The sequence below is a fragment of the Callithrix jacchus genome, chromosome 21, assembly GCF_049354715.1.
Source record: "Callithrix jacchus isolate 240 chromosome 21, calJac240_pri, whole genome shotgun sequence".
NCBI classification, from domain to species: domain Eukaryota; kingdom Metazoa; phylum Chordata; class Mammalia; order Primates; family Cebidae; genus Callithrix; species Callithrix jacchus.
This window is the reverse complement of record NC_133522.1, coordinates 18,199,000-18,216,035: the sequence shown is the minus strand read 5'-3', so window position 1 is coordinate 18,216,035 and position 17,036 is coordinate 18,199,000.

Below are 17,036 nucleotides of genomic sequence, written 5' to 3'. Positions count from 1 at the left end.
CTTCTAAATTCACTGATCCTTATTTTTCAGCTTTTCCTACCCGACCCCATTCAGAAATATTAGAATTTCTTGAAACTTTTTTCAAAATTTAAAAAAAAACCTTGTTGATTTTCTTAGATATGAACATGTCTTTGTGCTGAAGACTTCCACAACTATACCTCTGGCCTAAGCCACTTCTCTGAGCTGAAAACAAACATAACCAAATATATGTCTGGAATCATTACCTGGGTATTTCACACTTAGTTCTGACATATGTTGAAAGCACAACTCATTGGTTCTTGTTTGTGTGCTAGTTTTTTTTGTTTTTGTTTTTGTTTTTGTTTTTGTTTTTTTAATGAGACAGGGTCTTAGTCTATTACCCAGGGTGGAGTAGAATTATAAGAACATGGCTTATCACAGCTTTGATCACCCAGACTCAAGCAATCCTCCTATCTCAGCCTCCTGAGTAGCTAGAACTACAGGTGCACCACCACACTCAGCTAATTTTTAATGTTTTTTAGAAGCGGGGTATTGCTCTGTGGCCCATGCTAGTTTTGAACTCCTAAATACAAGCCATCCTGCTGTGTTGGACTCCCAAAGTTCTGGGATTAAAGGCATAAGCCTCTGTGACTGGCCAAATTGTCTTTTCTCTTTTCTATTGTGTCTTTACTCTTACCTTTCTGTGAATAAGCAACATCATTATTCACTCATTTATTCAAGCAAGAAGCAGGATTCATTTTAATATTCCTCTCACTTCTATAGTCTAAGCATCAAAAATTTCTTTTGATTCTGTCTCTAAATGGTACCTTGAATATATCCACCTCTTTTTATCTCTTCTCTTGGAATCATTAGGTCCAGCCTCTCCATACAGAAAGAAAATAAATTTCCTAATACTGAAATGGGTCACATCATTTCTATGTTAAAGCCTATCAAAAGAACCCACTGATGAACCTATTGCACTCATGGTAACACTCAAGTTCTTAAGATTTAAAAGTCCCAAATAATATGGATACTGCATAATTTCTAAACATAGTGGCACTTTCTCTATTTCCAACAATCTGTGCACTTGAATTGCAAAGTGGTTTTCTAGAAAGTTTCTCTATGCCATCCCCTTGGTCTACAATGAATGTCTCCATCTCTCCTTCTCTCCACATGGCTGTTCTTTATATTGCTTTTTAGTTGTCACATTCTCAGTTGGCCAGTTAGATGGAATTGTGTCCCCCTAAAAGATACACTGAAGCCCACAGTACCTGAGAATGTGACCATTTTGGAAACAAGATCTTAGCAGATATAATTAAGACAAGGTGTTATTAGCATAGGCCCTAATCCAGTATGACTAAGGGCTTTATAAGGAGAAATTTGAACACAGACACATACAGAAAAAAGATGAATATAATGTAAAGACACCCACAAAACAGACGGCCATGTCATGATGGAGGCAGAGAATGAAGTATTATGTCTACGGGACAAGAAATAATAAGGATTGCCTGCAAACTCCTGAAGCAGGAAGAGGCTAGATAGGACTCTCCAAAACATGCTTGAGGGAGATGATGCTGCTGACACCTTGATTTTGAACTTCTACCCTCCAGAACTGTGAGGGAATAAATTTCAAGCCACCAGCTTTGTGGTACTTTGCTACAGAAACTCTAAGAAATTAATAGAGGTCCTCAAACCCCCATGCTATTTAACTTGTTTTGTTTTAGACTAAATTTATGATTTTTTTTCATCAAACTCTGTTGTACCTAAAATCCTAGCATGTGTCAGTCTGTTTTGGTAATTGTGGTTTCCTTTTCTGCAGTCAAGGACCATGTTTTCCATGATCACACTTATACCTCCAACTTTCTGCCCAATATACAGGCAATCATCAATGCATTATTTGCTATAAACATGAAATAAAGACACAGTGGTGGTGAAGTCAAGGAAAATAAGCTCATCAAAAAGTAACGTTTATGGTCAGGCGCAGTGGTTCAGGCCTATAATTCTAACACTTTGGGAGGCCAAGGCAGGCAGATCACCTGTGGTCAGGAGTTCAAGACCAGCTTGGCCAACATGGTGAAACCCATCTCTATTAAAAATACTAAAAAAACATAGTAGCCTGTGATCCCAGCTACTTGAGAGGCTGAGGCAGGAGAATCACTTCCACCTGGGAGATGGAGGCTGCAGTGAGCCGAGATGGTGCCATTGCATTCCAGCCTGGGCAGTGAGAGTGAAACTCCATCCAAAAAAAAAAATAAATAAAAAAGTGATGGTTATGAATGTCAAATGCTGCCATGGAATCAGAAGCAAAGAAGGTGATTGGATCTTGTAAATTCATGGAAGCAATTGGTAACCTTTGAGGGAAAAAAGTCAGGCAAATGGATATGGTAGAAAACACATCATAGGAGCAAACACTGAGTTGGCAATGAAAAAGTGTAGAAGGCAGTTGTAGATTACTCTTCCAGAAAGTTGTCAGTGAAACAGGAAAGTATAGTAAAGCAAAGCCTCTAATTGTCTTTAGGTCTCTATCTAATTAGGAAATGAGTATTCAAATATGAAGGCTGTGTTTCTGGTTTATTGATTATGGTAGAGACAAGCAAAGATTCCAGATTTAAAGATAAAGTATTTAGCACAATGGGGAATAAAAGGTGTTTTATGAATTAAGTGAAGAATTTAAGAGACCAAAATCAGTAATGAGGATAAAGAATAGATGTCCTTGGAAAGTTTCTTCCTCAAGAATAAAAGTCTATATAATGATGGAAATACAGAAAGTATCATAAACAGCGTCATATTGAGTGGCTTCAATTTTGCTTTTTGTTTGCTTTTTCAAACATCTTATGTTCCCGACGAGATTTTAAACATTTTTAGATCCAAGACCCTCTGTACATACAAAATTGTGTAAAACATATATTTTAAGACATTCTCTTGTCTTAAGCATACATGGTTTGTATTTAGTATAGAAAAGTTCTTGTTCTTAATTTTATGCCCAACTTAGAACTGGATAAATACGTTATGCCCAGCAAGAGGTGAAAAGTTATTTTCATAAACTCAGTTTCTATTAAAAGAAGAGCTAGTGATTTTTTTAATTGCATTTTAGGTTTTGGGGTACGTATGAACAACATGCAAGATAGTTGCATAGGTACACACGTGGCAGTGTGATTTGCTGCCTTCCTCCTCTTCACCTATATCTGGCATTTCTCCCCATGCTATGTCTCCCAAATTCCCCACCCGCCACTGTCCCTTCCCTATTCCCCCCAACAGACCCCAGGGTGTAGTGCTCCTCTCCTTGTGTCCATGTGTTCTCATTGTTCAACACCCACCTATGAGTGAGAACATGCGGTATTTCATTTTCTGTTCTTGTGTCAGTTTGCTGAGAATGATGTTCTCCAGGTTCATCCATTTCCCTACAAAGAACACGAACTCATCATTTTTGATTGCTGCATAATATTCCATGGTATATATGCGTCACATTTTTCCTGTCCATTATCTCCTCGATGGGCATTTGGGTTGTTTCCAGGTCTTTGCTATTGTAAACAGTGCTGCAATGAACATTCGTGTGCGTATGTCCTTATACTAGAATGATTTATAGTCCTTTGGATACACACCCAGTAATGGGATTGCTGGGTCAAATGGAATTTCTATTTCTAATGCCTTGAGGAATCGCCACACTGTCTTCCACAATGGTTGAACTAATTTACACTCCCACCAGCAGTGTAAAAGTGTTCCTATTTTTCCACATCCTCTCCAGCATCTGTTGTCTCCAGATTTTTTAAAGATTGCCATTCTAACTGGCATAAGATGGTATCTCAATGTAGTTTTGATTTGCATTTCTCTAATGACCAGTGATGATGAGCATTTTTTCATGTTTGTTGGCCTCATGTATGTCTTCTTTTGTAAAGATTCTGTTCATATCCCTTGCCCATTTCGAAATGGGCTTGTTTGTTTGTTTGTTTTTGTAAATCTGTTTTAGTTCTTTGTAAATTCTGGTTATCAGCCCTTTGTCAGATGGGTAAACTGCAAAATATTTTTCCCATTCTGTTGGTTGCCAATTCACTCTAATGACTGTTTCTTTTGCCATGCAGATGCCATGGAGTTTGATTAGGTCCCATATGTCTATTTTGGCTTCTGTTGCCAATGCTTTTGGTGTTTTGGCAATTAAATCCTTGCTAATCCTATGTCCTGAATGGTTTTGCCTATATTTTCTTCTAGGGTTTTTATGGTGTTAGGTCTTATGTTTAAGCCTTTAATCCATCTCGAGTTAATTTTAGTGTAAGGTGTCAGGAAGAGGTCCAGTTTCTGCTTTCTGCACATAGCTAGCCAGTTTTCCCAACACCATTTATTAAACAGGGAATACTTTTCGATTGCTTGTTTTTGTCAGGTTTGTCAAAGATTAGATGGTAGATATGTTGTGTTGCCTCTGAGGCCTCTATTCTGTTCTATTGGTCTATATCTCTGTTTTGGTACCAGTACCATGTTGTTTTGATTACTATAGCTTGTAGTATAGTTTGAAGTCTGGTAGTGTGATGCCTCCTGCTGTGTTCTTTTTGCTTAGAATTGACTCTGCTATGTGAGCTCTCTTTTAATTCCATATAAAGTTTCAGGTGGTTTTTTCTATTTCTGTGAAGAAGGTCATTGGTAGCTTGATGGGGATAGTGTTGAATCTATAAATTACTTTGGGCAGTATGGCCATTTTCACGATATTGATTCTTCCTAACCATGAACATGGAATGTTTCTCCATCTGTTTGTGTCCTCTCTCATTTTGTCGAGCAGTGGTTTGTAGTTCTCCTTGAAGAGATCCTTTACATTCCTTGTTAGTTGTGTTCCTAGGTATTTTTTTTCTCTTTGCAGCAATTGTGAATGGTAGTTCATTCTTGATTTGGCTCTCCTTAAGTCTGTTATTGGTGTGTAGGAATGCTTGTGATTTTTGCACATTGATTTTATATCCTGAGACTTTGCTGAAGTTGCTTATCAGCTTCAGGAGTTTTTGGGCTGAGACGATGGGATCTTCTAGATATACAATCATGTTGTCTGCAAACAAAGACAACTTGGCTTCCACTTTTCCTATTTGAATACACTTTATTTCTTTTTCTTGCCCAATTGTTCTAGATAGAACTTCCAGTACTATGTTGAATAGGAGTGGTGAGAGAGGGCATCCTTGTCTAGTGCCAGATTTCAAAGGGAATGCTTCCAGTTTTTGCCAATTCAGTATGATATTGGCTGTTGGCTTGTCATAAATAGCTTTTATTATTTTGAGATACATTCCATCAATACCGAGTTTATTGAGGGTTTTTAGCATAAAGGGCTGTTGAATTTTGTCAAAGGCCTACTCTGCTCATTTGAGATAATCATGTGTTTTTTGTTTTTGGTTCTGTTTATGTGGTGAATTATGTTTATAGACTTGCGAATGTTGAACCAGCCTTGCATCCCTGGGATGAATCCTACTTGATCATGATGAATAAGCTTTTTCATGTACTGTTGCAATCTGCTTGCCAATATTTTATTGAAGATTTTTGCATCTACGTTCATCATAGATATTGGCTTGAAGTTTTCTTTTCTTGTTGAGTCTCTGCTGGGTTTTGGTATAAGGATGATGTTGGTCTCATAAAATGAATTGGGAAGGATTCCCTCTTTTTGGATTATTTGGAGTAGTTTCAGAAAGAATGGTACCAGCTCCTCTTTGTGTGTCTGGTAGAATTCGGCTGTGAACCCATCTGGACCTGGGCTTTTTTTGTGTGGTAGGCTCTTAATTGCTGCCTTGACTTCAGACCTTGTTATTGATCTATTCATAGTTTCGGCTTCCTCCTGGTTTGGCTTGGGAGGACACAGGTGTCCAGGAATTTATCCATTTCTTCCAGGTTTACTAGTTTATGTGCATAGAGTTGTTTGTAGTATTCTCTGATGATGGTCTGAATTTCTGTGGAATCTGTGGTGATTTCCCCTTTATCGTTTTTTATTGCATCTATTTGGTTGTTCTCTCTTTTCTTTTTTATCAGCCGGCTAGTGGTCTGTCTGTTTTGTTGATCTTTTCAAAAAACCAGCTCTTGGATTTATTGATTTTTTGAAGGGTTTTTCGTGTCTTTATCTCCTTCGTTCCGCTCTGATCTTATTTATTTCTTGTCTTCTGCTAGGTTTTGAGTTTTTTTTATCTTGCCTCTCTAGCAAGAAGATCTAGTGTTAACTGAGTGCTTATGGTATGCCAGGCTCTGTGCTATGATTTTACACACATTTTATCATTTCAAAGTTTAGGTGCATTTTGTTTCTACATGCAGATCAGAAACTAAGAGTTAGAAGGATCGCTTGTCCAAAGCCATACAAAGAAGTTGCAGGAAATACATGCCTGTCTCCAGAGCCTCAGGCCTAAATCTGTGTCTCTGCCCAGAAATGTACAGAACATTTGTGTAAAAGAAGATTCCAGTCATTTGTTCAGCTGTATTTTATTCAAGTCATTATCGGTTATAAAGCTATTTTCTATAAAAAGCAGGAAAAGCCATGTCTCCATCCTTCTCACTTTTAACTATGCTGATGATTGGTTTGATTATCTTCCAGTGCCCTATCTATACTCGACAATTTTTCATTTTGTGGATTTTTTTAAATGATAAAACAAAAACTTGGTGTGAATACAAATGATTGACAAACGATATTCTAAGCAATAAAATCTCCAATTTCCTTGTTTTTGGTGTCCCTCTCAAAGAGTTGCATGGTAACAGTAAATCTCTTTTAAATTAATATTGATGTGTCCATTTGGAATCTAATAAAATCTTATGCCTTCTACAGTTAGTAGCAATAAAAACCAAGTATGTATCATTTAAGGTGGCCTTAATGGGTGGTACTGAGACTGAATCATATTTTATAAGCATTGTGCATTACATTACTCAGCAATTATTGTTAGCATGAATGTCATTGTATGTGATTATCTAATGCTTTAAATGATTTAAAATCAATATGTCAGTACTAAAAGCTTAGACATATAACTTTAAAAATGAAATGGTTCACATTAACTCATTTGACACCATGTTAATATGTCTGTTTTATTTAGCATATATTTATACTTTTTAAACCAGGTTAATTTAAATACTGAAGGTACAGGCTAGTATAACTTTACAAAATGCATGAACATGACTATTATAAGGAAAAGTAATGTTATGAACAATAAAGTATCCGAGATTGCCTTATGCTTCCCATTGCTATACCTAATATTTTCTCTCCCTATATAAACAGAATTTCATTTAAATCTTGACATCAAAGAGTCACTATATGTGCTCAGTTATTTAGATAATTTATTAGTTTGTTCATACACAAAACTTTATGCTTTTTGACTCCTTAGACTTTTCTGTATATATTCAGTGGTTTTGCATGCTTAATATAATACATTCCATATTCTGATTTTAAGCAACAGCCTTTGAGTGGGTTATAGAACACCTTATGAGCAATTAATATTGGGATCATAGTTGTATCAGGATAGAAACAAGAGAATATTATATTTAACAACTCTTAAGTGGCGCTAATGGGCAGGTTTAGACTACAGAGCAAGGAGAATCTATAAGGGCAAATACAAATCTTGTTACACATGATTAAAATGAATGCGGTAACTAAGGAGTAACTCTAGGCTTAAATATTATACACTAAAATCTTAATATGCATGTGGTAACTACAAATTTCAACATGGCCTTATATATTAAATATGTGAAACTCCCTTTGTGATCAATAAGCGTCCAGTTTTATTCTCAATGACAGTTGACCTACATAGGGTAAATAGCTTTGCAAAACATGTCAGCACAGGAAAGGGCACTCAGAGGCTCTCCTGTTTATCTTTCTGCTTTTCCAGCAAGGCCATGCATAAATTATTTCAACAATTCATACATCCTGTTATTAAAGCTCATCAGAGTATATTTGAGCCTTCCTTATTTGATCATATAATATTTAATACTCACTAGTTTATTCCTTTTCATTCATTCACCACTTGTAGTTCTATTCTGCTTTATAAAATTTCCTACTTCGATTTTTCTACAGGAGAATACACGTGTTCTCTATAAGTTATTCTCTATGGCTTTTCTTTTGGATTCTTCAACAGAATGAATGAAATTAGAATTAACTTTTTAAAAAATGAAGTAGGCATATGTAACATTCCCTTTGTTCCAAATACTACTTTTTATAATATTTCTTACATCCCTCTGCTAGGAGAGTTTTTGTATCTGTCACACCTTCTCTCTTTATTTCCTTTTTAATGAACTTAGATGTGATAGTCTGTCATTTCAACAATTTTCACACCAATAACATCAACTCTTTCCCTATTTTTCCTGCCCAATGTATACAAGGGGTGAAATTCCATTGCTCGACTTACGTGTCTTCACTTTCTACAGGCCTATCATTGGACTATGGATGGCATTCTAGAAAAATTACTGGTTTCCAACAGTAACCTTTGATTGGCTTACAATTCTTGCCATTTCCCTAGTGCTCTTATTTTCTAAAGTGACTATTCCCATCCTTTTCAAATCTTTCGTTTAAAGTTCATTCTTGTTATAAAAATGAAATCCTTTTTCCTGGCATGTTTCTCCTTACTATTTTAATTTCCAATTCACAGAGTAAATAAAATCTCCCGGATATCCAGGAATTCTCTAAACTTTGTGTCTAGCACCCCAACAAACACACGTCATAAAAGTTGTTCTTTTTTTTTTTTATATAACATTTTACACCTATCATGTCCTCCTGTTAAGCAGAAGTTATTCTTCTTTCACTCTAAGGCTAACTTCTCTATATCTGGATCTCTTTCCTTCCCATGAGATAAATTACTTCTGAATTGTGATAACTTCAATCTATGCTGGTGCCATCCTGTCACTATTTAATCACACTTAAGTTTTTTATTTTACCAAAACAAATAATGCAATCTGTCTATGTCTTCTGTCTACAGCTTTATTCCTCTTTCCTCCACTTGACAGCCAAGTGTTTACAAGAGCTGCTTACACTTACTATATTTCTTATCTTTCATTTATGGGTCTATATATGCTGCCCAGCTTCATACTCTGCCAGACTATTCAGCTGTTTTCTCAAAGGTCATCAGTAAGAAATATGGGCCAGGAGCAATGGCTCATGCCTGTAATCCCAGCACTTTGAGAGGTTGAGCTGGGGGAGATCACGAGGTCAGGAGTTCGAGACCAGCCTGACCAACACGGTGAAACCCCGTCTCTACTAAAAATACAAAATTAACCAGGTGTGGTGGCACACACCTGTAATTCCAGCTACTCAGGAGGCAGTGGCAGGAGAATTGCTTGAACCTGGAAAGTGGAGGTTGCAGTGAGCCAAGATTGTGCTGCTGCACTCCAGCGTGAGCAACAGAGTGAGACTGTCTCAAAATAAAATAATAAAGAACTTCAGTTTTTATATTTACTTGACTGCTCAGTAACATATAACACTGAGGGTCATTCTCATGTAAACACTCTCATTTTGTGGTTTCTATAGCACCATCTACACTGATTTGTGACCATTCATTCACCTTATACCTTTTTTGAAGGTATTTCTTTCTCAACCCATCAGTTAAAATATTGGTTATCTGTAAATTATCTTCTAGACATGTTTTCTTGGGATCACTCTTTCCTCCTCCCATGGTCCCAATTAAAGTCTTTATATTTGGTGGTATTCAATTTCAGATGTTTCTGCTCTTTCAACTCACACAAATAGCTAGACTAGATATCTTTACTTTATTCTCCAGTGAGCTAAAATTTGCTGTCTCCATATCTAAACCTGTCTTGTTACTCTCAAGTAATTATTCTATCCTGCAATCATTCTCCCAGTGAATGGCACCACGGTCATCCATTAGTTGTCCAAGCCAGAATATTGGGCATGATATAAATTTCTGTTACCAAATCCTGTTTTGATTCCTTCAGCCTTACCTGATTCTAGGGCACAATTATAGATGTTTAACTCCTTTCCCTTTTACTTCCTCCAACTGATTATGTTGCAAGTAGAAAATATGTCCATTTTGTGTTGGTGGCATAAGCCCATAGGGAAAATTTTTCAAAATTTACAATTTATGAATGTAAAGTTCAGAAATTTGTCAGTGAAATATATTTGAAGCTTTCATGAAATGTAAAATCTCTTCCTAGGAAAGTTTGTGTAAATGCTAAAGCTTGACTTGTTTATTGGCAACCTTTATTCAGATTAATTGGTTGTGTGACCATTTTTTTTTTTCCTTTTCGATGCCCTGGCCAGACTATCATTTTACTGAAAAACAATGCATTCTATTTGCAGAATTAAGACTGTTAAAAAGAAAACACTCTTATACACTATCACTAATTTTTATCATAATCCTCTTTACAAATATGGAAACTGAGTTTCAAGCAAGTTAAAAAAACAGTTCAAGTTCTCACAGCCAATAAGGAGAAGAATAAGGATTTGCACTCGGATCTGCTTCTGATACCTATTCTGCTGTTCAGCATTTCCTAAGATAATTATTAAAACATTAATTGAAAGTTTGAATCTAGTAATGCAAGCTTAATTCTACATTTATTTTAATTTCATTATGGTGGTGTTTCTTCTAGTGAAAAACTAACATTTTATTTTTTATTGTTCCTGTTTTGCTTAAGGAATACTTATTTCATTATTTAGCATATGTTTCAGTTTTTGAGATAGTTTTTCTGAATAGCTATATATAATGTGTGAGGACAAAACTGGACTTGTTCACTGGTAATCTGTATTTTGATTAGTTACATATATATGTATATATAATTACTCCTGAATAAATTTAAAATGAGAATACAAATCATTCAAGAGTCTTTTCACTGTCTGCATAGTCACTGAGGACATATATTTTTAAGTTTTATGTAAAAAAAAAACTCTATAAATTGAAACAAAAGAGCAAATTAATACCAGAAGGACTGTAGATCCAATCAATACCCAATTTTAGTGTAATGTTTTTAAAGATTGGCTTTCATCACCAGGCTAGCTGACATGAAAAGGAATAGTTTATTAATATTTGAATTCACTCTATTACCAATATGTTAGTTTTTTTTTTTTTTTCCTCACCAAGAAGGCTCCATGTTCACATTTGCAATTATTCAGGTAACTTGTCTTAATCTCCCTGAAGAACAAAAATAGGATTAGTTAAAAATCATTAGTTAAATGATGTTTCTTTGAAAACAAAATTTCACATGTTATCTCATTTAATCCGTGCAAACATCTTGAGTATTGGAGTTATTGGATTCAATTTTCAGATAAGAAAATTGAGACAGAGAAAATTTAGGTTACACCTAAACATTATTGAAGCAGAGTATAAACATATAGTTAAGCCATTACAAAATTCTGCTTTATATTTTAAATAAGACATGGTCTCTCTCCATGAGGAACCCACACATTACCTGACATTTTAACAAATCTTTGCAAAACCAGTGTTATTTGTGCAATTATATTAGGATCAAATATAAAGAATTGTCAATCCTTTAGGCAAAAAGAGGTGAGATATTGTTGATTTCATAGGAATGAATATAAAATACATACAGAATATATAGCAGTGGTTATAGAAGAATGTGATTATTTGTGCCCAGTTAAACCAGTAAAGCCTTCAGAGAAAAGAAGGTTTATAACTGTGTGTTGAAGAATGAAGGGGATGCCTAGTAGATACACATGTGATATTTGGATACATCAAAGACTGTGCTCCAAGAGGTTTGTGATGTTTGAAACTTAGCATGAGGGGGCAAAGGACAGCTGCACAAACACAGGCATTCAAGTTCTGCAATGCACAAGGATGGGAGATTTATTTAAGGAGGTGCCACTTACATCTTAGCTACATCCTAACTTTAAAACATCACAAACGCAGGGTCAGAGACTCTGGACTTCATGATGGGGACCTAGAACCCTCAAGAAGTTTCCCTTCCCACATAAGCCCACCATGGCATAGAGTGTAATACTCTCTCATGGGATTGCAATGTGCACACACTCATTGTCACAGACAAGGAGCCTGGGTACATCAGTGCCTTCTCCTGTTCTCATTTTGGGAGTCCCCGCAGGTTACTTCTTTCTTCCTAGTATAAGGACCTGATTCTCATTTCCTATTTAAGCCAAACAGCTAAAATGTTTCAAACAGAAGAAATGGTTAATGACGGTGGAAGCTGCAGTAAGGATGATACTGACTGAAAGTCTAACGGCAATTGAATTCTTGTTATTTACCAGGTACTATTCTAAGTATTGTATAATCATTGCCTTATATAATATTCATGACCACAAAAGAATAAGTATTGCTATTATCCCCAACATAAAGTTAGCTATACCTTAGATGAGTGTCTACTGGGGGAGAGAGAGACACGTATATATTTCTCAAAATTTTCTACAGAAACATTTTGTTTGGATTGCTTTTAGTTATTATTGATCCTAAGTGACTGAGTATCCACATCTCAAAAGGTTCATCTAAGAAATAAAAAAATGGGAGAAAATAATAATTTTATCCTAACGTTCATGTTTCTACTGTGAGATTTCTCAGAGGTAGACCTATAATTCACTTAATGTCTTATTCTTGTCTTTTTGCATGAAAAAGTAAATTCTATAAGGAAAAACTGGCAAAGTTTAAGCAAAATTGGAGGTTATATTATAAATTATACATGAGATATAGGGATGTTATTATTTCTTTCTATTCTGTTCTTTTTCTAAGGGTCATGAAACCAGAAATCACCATTCTGAATAAATTGATATGTGACATTAATAGTAAATTGGAGAAAACAATTTACTTCGCTATAAATGCTAACAAGATATAATATTGTGATTTAAAATGAACTCCAAAGTATGCATCTAAATTTAGTATGGTTAACTCAAGGCTTTCAGTTTAATGATTATGGTACTTTAAACATGTTTTGATTCCTCTAGTACAAACTGAATTGTGACCTCAGCCAGTTAAGTCGCTAATTATACTGATGTACCCAGCTGAGTGACAGGACCTTTCTCCTCCTTTGGGAGTGGAACTCCACTGAGTTAATCAATGTCTCTATTGATTTAGATCTAGGACTAGATATAATATACTTTAAACATAAAATAAAATTATTACCAGTATCCTGTTTACTTTCCTAAGTAATAAAGGTTGTTTTTAATGTAATGCTCAAAACGTATGTGAAAGTTATAGTTATTTCTATCCTACATGTGAGGGAATAGAGGTTTCTTGAAGTTAACCAGCCGAAGTCATGCAATAAGTGAATGGCTGAAACAGAATTTGAATTCATCTCTAAGTAATTCTAAAGCAAGGATGTTTTGAAATCTTATCGGGCATATGGACATTTGATGTGCCAGCTATTTTTGCAGAGTGAGAAAACATCTTAAATCCTTTGCAGAACAATATAAGTATCCTGGTTTGACCTGTGATGACCACTGCAGTTTTTGACTTCTACTTTTTTTGTACTTTAAGTTCTAGAAATTCCCACCAACTCTGAATTTCTGAATCTCACTGTAAACCAAAATAAAATTCTAAGCACCCCAACCTACTGAATGTATTCCTCCTCTCTACCGAGGGGATTCCAAAGAAACCGGAAAAGCTAGTTTGGGACATGATGGGTAGGGGGGATCAGACATAACTCATTAAATCCTCCTCCCTTTGGAATTCAGGCACAATTGATCAGCATTCACATTAAAACAGATCTTAAGATCGACAAAACAGAGTGTAGCAATAAGACACCAAATTCCAACCTGATGTTCTTACAGCATCACATAACAGACTGCAAACTCTGAAAGAAATTATTTTACCACAAAACATATTTTTTGACATATTTTGAAATGGTCCTGCAAAGGGGTTTCTTGTAGGAGAAATACACATTCTATAAAAATACTCTTCCCTTTCCGTGTCTTTTTATGATGCTGAAGAAATTAGCTGACACTCTAACACCTTTTAAAAGTCTGAATAGGAAACATTTGCCATCTATTGCCTCTAAAAATTGCCATCTATGATTCTTAATCTACATAAGTACCTTGTTCTTCTCAACTCCTTATCATAACCGAGACACTCCTTTCTATTGATTCCAGGTCTTTAGATAGGTCTTTTTCAATCAATTGCTAATTAGAAAATCTTTTAATCTATCCATAACATGTAAATCCCATTTCCACTTTGAGTTGTCCCACATTTTCAAATCAAACCAATGTACACCTTACATGTATGGACTGATGTCTGCCTGTAACTTCTGTTCTCCTGAAATGTATGAAATCGAACTGTGCCCCAACCTTGGGTACATGTTCTCAGTGGGGCTGGGCTATGGGTCCTAGTCTCACATTTGGCTCAGAATAAATCTTTTAGACTATATTACACAGTTTGGCTTTTTCATCATCACCCTATACTTACAGACCTCAGTTCTTTTGTACACCCTGTTGCCTAAACTTTGAATGCCCTCTCACGCTGCCGCCCAAGCATTCATATCCATACAGCCAATTATCTGATCATTCTTCACATTTGTACCATATCAGTAAATGAGCGAAAGCCAACTTGGCTGGCTTTGAAGATGTAGGAAGGGATCAAGACCTAGGAATGTGGCAACCTCTAGAAACAGCAAATAGCTCTCAGTTGACAGCCAGCTAGAAAAATGGGTACCTTGGTCCTAAAACCTCAAGCAATTGAACTCTTCTGAAAACTCCAAAATGGGGGAAATGGATTTTCCCTTATAGTCTCGAGAAAGGAATGTGGCCTGCTAACAGATGATCCTAATTCCTTGCGATCCGTATAGGCCATCTGGCCTAAAGAATTGTGACAAAATAGCTCCATATTGTTGAAGCTGTTAAATTGTTGGCAACATTGTAAGAGGATGAATGCACAAGTGGATAATGGCCAGACCATATATAAAAATAAAAACCTGACCCTCAAACTCTGCAGCAACCAGTCCAGAAAGCCAAACCACAACCTCTTTAGCAGTTGGTCGAAAAGAATCAAGACTCCGTCAATAACTGTCAGCTTCTCCAGTTTTGTTGCCACTCCCAATTTAGGACCAACCAGAGAAAGACAAATATGCATCTCAACTCAGACAGATAAAATGCCCTGCTTCTGCTTTGACTGCCTACAGCTTCTCAGAGCCAATAATCTCCAGTTAGCATACATGTTAAACCTTCCATTTTTCCACTGTAAAGTTTTTTTACTCACTGGCTCACCTTTGAGTCTTAGCCAAATTCAAGTAATGGCGGCTGACTCTCTAAGTATAGCAAACTCCAAATACTTAGCCTTTGTATATTCTCATGTGGACGATCTTCCTTTATTTCCACTATAGAAGGTGGGGGCAGTGGGGTGGTGGTGGGAACTAACAACTTTTCCCTATACTCATCTGAAGTTCTCTAGCAAGGGCCCTGTAAACTAAAAAGACAGACTAACAACAGAAAAATATAATTTATTAATATGTGTGTCACACATACACATGGGAGCATTCAGAGATGAATAACTCAAAGAATAGTTACAACTGGATTTATATACAATTTTGGCTAACCTGAGCAAAGGAGTCTGGGGCTGGGGAAGGTGCGAGGTACCAGGAAAAAGTATGGTTAGTGCCTTTTCCATCGATGAGCTGTTAAGAGTTCTTCTGGTGTGGGAAAGGGATGCGTCTGTAATTTGTAATTTCCACTTACAAATGGAAAATGTCCTTACAAGTGGAATGTTTTTTTACAAAAGGAAAGCTTATACCCTATACCCTGCTTTTAGAGTTTTTCCTGGATCCACTGGTTCTCAATCGCTTTTTGCTCAAATTATTTATACGTAAAAGAGGTATATTTGGGAGTGACATATCCTGGTACATTTTCCCAAATTTGTCATAAAAGCAATAGATTAATACATCCAGTGTAGGGGGCAACTTGAGCAAGCACAGAAATGTGAAGATGAAGGACAGAAATTAATTTCTCTATTAACAAAGGCTACAGCAGACCATGCAGAACATACCACAAGCATCTCCACAGTGCAGACTAGCACTTTGGGTCATGTAATGGAAGACTAGATTTTCCAACAGAAGAGTGGCAAGAGACATCATGGCACTAACTGTTCAGATTCAGGTACTCTCTTCATATTGTTGGCTAGCCTTTACTGGGGTTATTTAGCCCTGGTGAACCGTGGGCAGCTTGGAGCCAGCTCACGTGGTAGATATTGGACTCCTTACAAAACTAGCATGTGGGTTCTTGAGTTATTAATTGAAAAAATAAAGATTTATTGATGTTTTGTCCTCAGGTTTGTGGAGCATGAAATCATGGTTACCTTCCACTTCCCACTCTAAGCACTCTGTAGGGTTTGAATTATTTATATTGAGCAGGCATTACTTTTATGATCAGAAAAATAAAACAGCACAAAAACATGCTAATTCTGCAAAACAAAACAAAACAAACCCTGAGGTTTATAAATAGTTTTATTTCTTTTTTTCTGAATCAGTCTTTATGCCCAATAGTCTTCTCAATTATTTGTGAATATTAAGAGAAATTGTTTCTGAAAAATCTGGTATGCTAGAAGTCTCCTCTCAAAATTCGATTTGCATGCTTAATCTTATGCCAGTGGATTATTACCAACTTTATTTAAAACGTTGCTACTTACAGTCTCACAGGTATCTTTCCATTAGTCTTAGGACTGTCATGTGTTGAACTCCATTTCATGACATCTTAATTATCTTGCTCCTTAGTTAAGGAGGAAGATTTACCTTAAGTTGGAGCTTGTAGATATCAAGAGATACTCTCCATCCAAACTATCTCTAAACAAAAGCAGAGTATGTCACTAATGGGATATCATTGTTGAACTACGTCCCTGTGGCCATTGTAAACAATTACCAGCAAAATGGCTCTACGTTAATTTAAAGGTTGCAGTTACCCTCTTCAAAGCTGAGGTTATAGCTCTTTCCCATCTGTTAATTTTATATTATTAGAATTTAGATTTCTTGAGGAAGCAGATGGCTATAAACTTTAACAGGTGTTTATGGTGCAGTGCCTTAACTTTATATGCCGAACAGGTACAGCTTGAAGTTTTCTGGGCTGCACAGGGAATTAGTGCTTTAAATGATGTGTGGGTAGAGAATTAATTTGTTTTGAACTACCTGAAGAAAATTCGATATACTGCCACAATGGTTCATGCTTACTTGACATGGTGCAATACAATGAGAAATGT